The 10,037-nt window shown below is 41.8% G+C and overlaps 1 long non-coding RNA gene across 1 annotated transcript in view; it reads right to left on the bottom strand.

Moving 5' to 3' along the window:
- Window positions 1-6,166: 6,166 nt before the first annotated feature.
- LOC117801509 overlaps window positions 6,167-10,037 on the bottom strand; it is a 78,451-nt gene continuing 74,580 nt past the window's right edge. Inside the window, exon 3 of the long non-coding RNA XR_004624088.1 lies at window positions 6,167-6,728. This is a non-coding gene — a long non-coding RNA (uncharacterized LOC117801509). The remainder of the gene's footprint in view (window positions 6,729-10,037) is intronic.

The following is a 10,037-nucleotide window of genomic DNA, read 5'->3' as shown; positions in this document are numbered from 1 at the left end:
TTAAGTTGCCTTTTCACTTTGTTGATGGTTTCCTTCATAGTGCAAACGTTTTTTATTCTGGTGTAATCCCAGTAGCTATTTTTGTTTTTGTTTCCCTTATCTGAGGAGACATCTATAAAAATGTTGCTATGGCCAGTGTCAAAGAAGTCACTGCCTGTGTTCTCTTCCAGGAGATTTATGGTTTCAGGTCTCACATTTAGGTATTTAATGCATTTTTAATTTATTTTTGTGTATGGTGTATGAAAGTGGTCCAGTTTCATTCTTTTGCATGTGGCTATCCAGTTTTCCCAGCACCATTAATTAGAGACTGTATTTTTCCCATTGTATATTCTTGCTTTCTATGTCATAGATTAATTGACCGTAAAAGGGTGGGTTTATTTCTAGGCTCTTTTTTTTTTTGTATATATGAGTTTTAGAATTACTAACTACTGAGATTTTGATCAGGATTGCATTGCATTTACAGATCAATTTGGGAACAAATGAAATCTTAACAATACTGAGTAGTTGACTCATGAATGTGATGTATCTCTCCATCTACTCAAGCGTTCTTTAATTTCTCTCAGCGTAGTGTTGCAGTTTTCAGTGTGCAGCTCTTTCTCATCTTTTGTCAGATTTATCCCTAACTATTTCATTTTCTGATGCTATTTATTGAAATGTTTTACTTAAATTTCTGATTGTTTCTTGCTAGTATATAGAAATACAATAGAATGTTTTATATTGATCTTGTATCCTGCCACCTTTCTTTTTTTTTTTAAGATTTTATTTATTTATTTATTTATTTATTTATTTATTTATTTGAGAGAGTGAGCGAGTGAGAGAGCAAGAGCAGGGGGAGGAGCAGAGGGAGAGGGAAAAGCAGACTCCTTGCTGAGCAGGGAGCCCAAGGTGGGGTTCAGATCCTGGGACTCCAAGATCATGACCTGAGCCAAAGGCAAACACATAACCAACTGAGCCACCAGGCACCTCAGATCCCTTTCTAAACTTGTTAAAAGTGGGAAAGAACACTGGAGTCTCTTGAGTTAAGAGAGAGAGAATGACTCTATGAAGGGGCCACAGTGATTTGGAAGAGTCACAGAAGTGAGATCTGAGAGAGAGAGCAGGGCTGAGGAACCTGGGCTCTATAGTAGGAGAGACCTAGGTTTCCATCCTGGCTCTAGCACTTCCTTGTTGGGTTCACTTAGGTTCTTCAAATCTCTTGCATTTGCTTCTCATTCTTTAAATTGGGACTGCAGCAATGCCTATCACACAGGGGTTTTGTGTGGTTTAAATGATACCATGAAAATATGCAAACTCTTCATAAACATTCCTGGAATATAAAAGTATAGTCTGATAACATTATGACTGAGATGACTTCATTCATTTGACAAATATTTATTGAGCACCCACTATGTGCCAGCACTGTTCCAGGCAGTTAGGATACATTAGTGATGAAAACAGAGGAAAAAAACCTCTGCCTTCATGGTGCTTCCAGTCTACTTGGGGTGATAGACGATGAACATAACAAATAAGCAAACGGTTCAGGATGATTAAAAGTGTAAAGTAGTCAAGAGAAAAGAAATAAAGCAAGTAAGGTGTTACTAGGGGTTGGGAGTGCTGGAGAGGCTCTGTTATCATAACAAAGGAGATGGTCAGGGCAAGCCTCATTAAGAAGGTAACATCTGAGAAAAGATCCAGTGGGGGAACAAGGCAGTCAGCTGTGTAGGGAGAACATTTTAGGCAGAGGGAACAGCAGGGCAAGGCCCTAAGATGGTGGCATGTCTGGAGTGTTTAAAGAACAAGGATTTTGGGGGGAGGGGGAGGCCTATAAGGGATGAGGTTATGAGCCACGTCAGTAGGAGTATGGGGGCCTGAGGAGGACGTGGGTTTTACTCTAAGTGAAATAGGAAGCCAACGGAAAGTCTGGCAGAAAGGAGTAACTTGACCTAATTTATGTCTGAAAGGCTCCTCTGGCTGTGAATTGAGGCTAGAATCACAAAGGTGCCAGTCAGAGGCTAGTGTGGTAAAACAGGGGAGATGATGTTCACACAGGTGCACAGTAGTAACAGGAGGAGTGATCAACAGTATTTTGAAGACAGAAGAAGGAGGTTATTTGGAAGAACTGGATGTAGGGTGAAAGAGAAAGTGAAGAATCAGGATGACATTGAGGTTTTCAGCCTGAGGAATGGGAAGGCTGGACTTGCCATCAGTGAGACAGAACACAGGCTTTAGGGCTGGATCAGGAGTTCAACTTGAGGCATGTTACATTTGAGACGTCTATTAGCCATGAGTATCCACTTTTGTGATGCTCAAATCAAATAAAGTATGTAATCTGTCCAAATAACGTAAGAAAGAAACAGATGGGGTAGGTTGTTCAGAGAGAATATGCCTGCAGGGAATTCACCTTCAGGCCAGAAAACATGAGGTTGCTACTTGAATCTTGTTGTCTATTAACCTGCTTTCTCTGTCTACTGTCACTGGTTACACTTAAAATTACAGGACTCCAAAATTTTCTATTTTGCCTGTTACATTTCATCTAAAATACGCATTCTGACCTTATTTCCAAATATGAAAGATGCAAGAGTGAAGTTTGGCTGTCGTCTGGCTGGTGACAATGGGAATCTTGGACCACTTGACAGCTTACTACCCCCCCACCCCACTTCAAGCCATCACTACAGATACTGTTCCATAGTTGCCTTACACCTGGACTGAGCCAGGCACAATATAAAAGCACTTTTTTTTCTTCTACCCTCTCCCCATACCCTTTCTTTAAACACTCCCCATGCCTCCACTTGCCATACCCCCTACATATGCTATGCTGGGTCTATCATGGGGCAGGGTCCCACTGAGCCATCCTGTGAAGTGGCCTACCATGCACCACGTTCTAGAGATGCATTGCAGGTGCTCATGAAGAAGGAGGCCTGGCATAGCATATTAGGTGAGGCAAACCCATGCTATCAGCCACACAAGTTTCTGAAAAGGTGACCAGTCGCCTGGAGTTTCCTGACTACTACCGAGGCCTTCCTAGAGGGGAAGTACTGACGGTGATCTTTATGGCGCCTTCCACAGCAGTGCTGGTAACAAATTGCCGCTGAGCCTTGTTCTCTTGGAGGGTGCAGATGTTTGTGTTCGTGATTCATATCATCAAGAATCAAGGAGATGCCCTTCTGTCCCTCTATTCTCCTGTCCTTTTCCTATAAACCATTTCTCTGAAGGGTAGATGGAAGGCTCTGGGGAGCTGCCCTATAATGCCACCTCTTTATTTCCCCTCCACTGCGCACTTGTTTAAATGTACCAAGTCACCTCAAAAGCCAGTTTCTGACTGACTTGTAGCTTAACAAAAAAAAAAGTTTCTGATGTTGTTCATAAGATACGTGGACTGAAGAAAGTGATAAAAGTCCTAACAAACTTTATCCTGAGATTCAGAAGAATGAGGAAATATAATTCCCAGCTGAAAAGCCAAACTGTTCTTTTGAAATCTAGTTAGGAGTGGAGGAAAACATCGATACTTTGCTTCAGTGCCCTAGTACTTAGAAGAGATATATTGGGCTCTATAATTTAACTGCCAAATTCGACATTCATATCCATCTGGACATTTTTAAAAGGATCCTTGAGCCAGTGAGAATTGGCAGTTGGCTGTATAATCACACCTGCATATGGCACAGGAGGTTTTTAATGGGTAACAGTCAGAGCAAGAAAGTACTGCATGATAAGCATTCGCTGAGAACCCACGCTTAGACATGTTTGCACGTGTGAGTAATTATATTTTAGAGCTCTCTGTTAACAAGACTTTGTTCTTTCCTTCCTACAAATCAAATTAGTTGGGGACGTAGTTCATTTTGAAATTGTTTGGAAAACGTCTTGGCGTTCTTAATTTCCTTTGTACCAAACTTTTACAAAGTTAAAAGGCAAGCCACAAACCTCCACAAGCAGTGAAAGAAAAATGCATAAAACCAACAACAAATGAGACACGATAAACACTCACTAAATAGGAAGGAGAGTGTAAATTAAGCCGTGTCTCTAAGTGTGTCAACCTCCATGTGGGATCTAGGCTCAACCCACTGTAGAGGAAGATTATCTTTAATGATTATATATCTGCAAAACCTGGCTTCACAAAGGTCATATTTGTCTTGGTCCCATCTCCCTTGTAAATGTAAGCCTAACTGCACATATCCCAGCACCACCTGGGGGTGAAGCTGATGTATTCTGGGGGCTACTCTTTGAGATGATTTTCAAAGAAAGATCAAAAGTAATGGGGGCGTAGAGAGCCCAAGTAGGAAACTCTTATGACCCACCTACCCTGGTAAACACAGCCCAGTTTTGGAAAGGCAGTGAGATAATCTACAAAAAAGCACTTGAGACAGTCTTGTTAAGGATGGCCCATTGACCCTAGCTACTTTGCTTCTTTAGAATAAAATTCACTGTGTGAAAATCCCGTAAAGAATGGTCATTCATCCCTATGTAGGAGATTCCATCTAAACAGCTTTTGGAGAATGGTTTAATAACTTCCAACCACCAACCTAGAAGGAAACATCTAAGAACACTTGGAAAATTCTAAATTATATTTAAAACGCAGGGTGGCATTGCCTATAGGCAGCTTCTATCTTATATGTGGAGGGACTCTGTGGCTGCTTTGGTCATGCTGGGCATTTCCTCTTCCACACCCTCCCTTTTCCTGCTTTCTTTTTTTTTTTTTTTTAAGATTTTATTTATTTATTTGACAGAGAGAGACAGCCAGCGAGAGAGGGAACACAAGCAGGGGGAGTGGGAGAGGAAGAAGCAGGCTCCCAGCGGAAGAGCCTGACATGGGGCTCGATCCCAGAACACTGGGATCACGCCCTGAGCAGAAGGCAGATGCTTAACGACTGCGCCACCCAGGCACCCCTCCCTTTTCCTGCTTTCTATCTTCCCATCTGTCTCCTGGCTGGCCCATCAGTTTCGGACACCAAAAGAAATTATAATCCTTTGTGTGTAGAAAATACTCTTGAAAAATCAGAGATGCCTAATATTAAAAAACAAACGAACTGTGGTCATCACAAATATCATTCGAAAATAAAATTTGTTCTCTTTCTTTGGTAGATATAAAGTAGATCTGTGAGTTTATGGATAAGACTTATGTTTGCTTTTGACTCCTGAAATAAGTGGAAAAAATAATTTCATATTTCTTATCCAGGCAGTAAAGGAATCACTCTTGCCTTTCCAAATGGGAAGGGCTTTTAAGACTTGGATGGGGCAAGTGTCAGTACACAAGATTTTATATTTATCACAAATGTGATTTGAACCCTCAAGCTTGGGAGGGATCCATACTGGTGGGAAGGGTGGGGATAACATTTAGAAAGAGAGCTGTTCTTAACGAGGATCATAAGTTTGGATTGCAGAGTAGTTTTCTTATGACTAATTATTGTTTCTGATGGACAAAAATCCAGTTTTTAAATGGAAAGAAAGGGGCTCATATTACATACACAAAACATAGCTCAATTCAGGCATGATCAATGATGAATTCAGACCTTACATAGATGGATCAGTGAGAATTCACTAGCAGATAATGAAACCACTCAGGTTGTTTTAAGTGATAAAGGATTTAAAAGGAATTAAATGCCTACAAAATGGGTAGATGCATAGATGATTTGTGGAATAACACTGAAAAAGCTTCTCCGCAGGACAACTATTTCCCATCTTCACCAGATGCCTAGGAAATCGGGGAGCTTCTGTTCCCACTGCAGACCCTCGATCTACTGCACCTCTGCTCAGCTCCACCCCAGTAAAGTGGATCCCCTGCCTCTTGATGTCCAGGAAACTAGGCATGAACAGTGGGGTCCCTTAACTGCTTCCATAGGAAAACCATAACTGCGTAGTAACATAGGGTCAGACTACTTCACCAATGCCTTTTGAATCATGCCCAGATATGAATTACTTGGTGGAAGTTAGGTCATCTGAAAACATAAAATAGTTGAGAAATAGAATATTTAGTTTCTCAGTCTAGCAAGACCTAAGGCCGTGGTGCTCACACTTTGCTGCAGACGAGAACTATGTGCGGGGGCTTTGAGAATCTAAACACCCAGGCTACATCTCATATCAAGTCAATTTAAATCTCTGGGGCTTCTTAAGCTTGTTTTTTTTTTTTTTTTTACAAAAACACCACAGGTGATTCTAGCACACAGCCCATGTTGAACCAGACACAAGGCACGGCTTCTCAAACTTTCCTGTACATATGAATATCCTGGGGATTTTGTAAAAATGCAGAACCTGCCTCAGTTGGTCTGAGTTGGGGTCCAAGATTCGGCATTTTCACAAGTCCTCTGGTGATGCTAGTGCTTCTGCCCATTATGCTGTGAGAAGCAGAAAGGTACTGCAGCAGCCCTTAAACGTAGTGCGCGTCGGAATCACCAGAGAGTTTGTTACAACACACATGGCCAGGAGTCTACGATTCAATGTGTCTGAAACAGGGCCAGAGATTCTGAATTCCCACCAAGTTCTTGGGTGATGATACCGAAGCTGCCGTTCTGGGGACCACAGTGCCACTGATATGACTGAGGGAGCTGATTGCTCTACCTGTAACAGATGGCCACCACGTGAAGTTTCTAATGAATTCAAAGAGTTTATACTCCATTTGGATCCAACTGATCGAGAGGGACTCAGAGGAGAAAGTGAAATGCAATTACTTACACCAAATCCAGTTACCTTTATCTGTCTTTCCTTCATACGTGGAATTATCAGTGAGTTAGCCAGGGAGACCTCACAGGAACATGTAGCTGGACGGCAGATGCAAGGACAAGAAAAGAGAGAGTATTCATTTTATAGATCTCAGTAAACACATGGTGCTGTGTATCTCCACATTTTCCTCTTTGGGAAATCAGGGGAAAATATCTAAATGTTAGACGTATGGCAGAGGTAAACAAGCGACAGCTCAGGTGGTTCCCATGGAAGAGGTCTCAGGCGACACGCAGCTTACTGCTAGCTCACCAGACACGTACCATATGGGGGGATTGCGTCTTTACCGTGATGCGCTCTGAGGGTTAAATTTTATCTCTGGAGGGAATGCATCATCAGCCAATAGCTTTTAAAAACAGCCTTATCATAAGCTAAGGCAATAATAGTCTTCAAACAAAGTGTTTGTAACTTACTATATAAGATACAACCTCACTCAAAATCAAGGTTTGGCGTCATTACTTACAATCTATTACGATATCTCCTATCTCTCCATTTTCACTCCTAATTCACATTCACAGGGTACTTGTGAACTTGTAAAACGGAGGTTCAATATCTCACTCATGGTTACCTCATAAGTCAAATGAACCTGAAAATATCATGACCTCCATTTATTGAGGAATGAAGATAGCTAAGCACCTGGACTTAAATGAAATGCAACAACCTCCATTAAAAGAGGAGGAAAGAACTCCATGAGAATTTGACTAGTAGTTTCTGACTTTTTTCTGAGTTTCAACTCAAAATGAATCACAATATGACCACCTGGCCCCACTGGTTCAAAGCATTTTCTCAGACACTAGTAGGGAATCTGTCAAAACGACTGAAGCACATGGTATACTCTTAAGCCTTGGAAATGCAAAGATACATATGACAGTGAGCTATTTTTACTCATCTTTACACTTCTGACATTGAACAAGAAGGTTTTGTTTTCTTTTTTCCCTCACAGCAACCTGATTCTCTGACTCTCCAGACACCAACTGGATGTCCAACAATTCAATTAAATCCTGACACTAGCTACCCAGAGTTAGCACAGACCCCATATGTTAAGGGCTCAGTCCCAGAACACTGTCCCCCCTACTTCAGGTGCCAGCCACACATCCCAGGACTTCTGTATTTCAGGCCAAATGGCTCTAAATTGGGATTTCCCACAACCTCTTTCCTCAGGTTCAGTAATTTGCTACTATGGTTTACAGAACTCAGGAACATACTTTGCTTACATTTACCAGTTTTTTTGTTTTCTTTACAAAGGGTACAACTCAGGAAGAGCCAAATGGAAGAGACTTATAAGGCAAGGCATGGGGGAGGGTACGCAGACCTTCTACACCCTCTTCAGAGTGTGCCATCCTCCAGCACATCAATGTGCTCCTCAACCTGGAAACTCATCACTGGAAACCCCAAATCTCATCATTTAGGGGTTTTTTGTAAGTTTTCCTTACATAGGCACAATTGATTAAATCATGGACCACTGGTGACTAACTCAATCTACAGCTCCTCAGAACCAATGATGTCCCCATCACCCTTATCACTTAGGAAATTTCAAGCGTTTTAGGAGTTCTGTGCCGGAAACTGGCAACAAAGGTCAAATATCTAAAAATGCTATTGTAGTTTAGAGACCTTGAAAGTCTTACAACCAAGCTGTGGAGGGAGGACATGGGACAAAACAATACAACAAAGCAACATCTTTGAGTGTTACAGACTCAAAGTGTTACAGGCATTCAGAAAAGAGAGGATTCAGTTATCAAGGGCAAGGATAGCCTGGACCAACCCAAACTCCAAGGTGGGTGCAGAGGTTCTTACTCAATGTCAGGAAAGGTACAGACACACAAAAAGAAAACCCCTGAAGCTTAGTTTAGTTTAATTTAGTTTGGTTTGGTTTGATCTGAGAAACAGTGGGGAAAAGGCGAGAGTGAACTTAGGAATGGAAGGCAGGGGGAGAAACTTAAGGAACAGTAGATGCTTGATATTGGGAGGTACTGCCTTGCCTTCCCAGACATAGTGAAGACTCACCTGTAACCCCCTAGAGGAACCCCACCCTACAATTTGGCACCAATATAGAGATAACACAGAAGTGACAGTGTTGGGGAAGGCAGCAGGAGGAAAAATGGTGCAAGAGCATTTCAGGACACCACACTCTGTGTGAGATGTGAGAGGGCTCAAGAAGTCCTTGGTTCTTGATGAGTTGATGCAGGTGTTCTGAGAGAAACCGGGGAATGGCAAAGGTTCAGGGAAGGATGGAAGATGCCTCTTTGGGCAGGAAATCCATAACAGCTCCAAGACCTTTAGCGTTGAAAGAACACTTAAAAAAGCCAAAGTGGTGAGTCATACCTCAGCAGGAACCCATCCAATGGGTAGACCAGTCCGGCCACTCCTGCTGCAGAGGCCAGCAAAAATCCAAAGGTCACAGCAAAAGTTCTGTTAGGTCAGATAATTTCAAGAAGGTCAGAGAGAAGTACAGGAATCTTCTATTATTCAAAGAGAAAATACAGTTGGGTGTTCGGATATGGTATTCATCCAAATAAAAGTAAAAACTGTAGTCATACTAATGAATGAAATCTCAGAGGGGTAACATAATAGGAGCCAATCATTTGTGAAGAAGGACTGTGGCTGTAAAAGACAGAGAGGCGACCATGATAAGTTTTCACCTCCTCGTTTTGCTGTAGTAAAGGGAAGCTCAAAGACAGGGACAGCATTTTGGGATTTATAAAAGATGTTGCTGAAAGAGATTTCTAATGCTACTCAAAACCTGTTGCCAATTCACTGTTCACACATCAGATGCTGAGAGTTGTGTTATTGACACCATGTGGCAAGAAAATTCCGTTAAAAAAAATTCTGAATTTTGTCAGTGTATCATCCATTAACAATTATTAAAGAGAGAGAGCAGAGCAGCTTCAGATGGAGATGAATGCACACACTGCAAACAAGGAAGAAGACAGCTTTATGAAGAAGTGAGTCGTCAACAACACTGAATCCAGTGAAGCCTGAAATCTAAGCTGAGGCCTGATAAGGGACAGACATAAAAGAATCCAGAATAAAAAATGGGGAGTGAGGAAGAACAGAGGAAGAAGATGTTTCTACTCCTAGGAGAAGTTTTGCAATACAAAAAGAAAGATGGTGTATTTCAAGGGGTTTAAAGAAGAGTTTTTGCATCATCCATCATTTACTATCTTTTATCGGAGATTCCTACTAAGTTAGGAAAACCTGCTCCCTATTTATAAACAGAGAGAAAGGGAAGAATTGTAGGAGAAACAATGAAGGATCCAAGAGAAAGAAGGGTATGCACAGAGCAGCAGAGCCCTGGGAGAGAAGGAAGGGCTCATGATGCGGGGAGGGATGCAGGGGCTCTCCTCCTCTAA

The sequence above is a fragment of the Ailuropoda melanoleuca genome, chromosome 3 (genome assembly GCF_002007445.2).
Source record: "Ailuropoda melanoleuca isolate Jingjing chromosome 3, ASM200744v2, whole genome shotgun sequence".
Lineage (NCBI taxonomy): Eukaryota > Metazoa > Chordata > Mammalia > Carnivora > Ursidae > Ailuropoda > Ailuropoda melanoleuca.
The sequence above is the reverse complement of the archived record's forward strand: the minus strand, read 5'-3'. Positions and strand labels throughout refer to the sequence as shown.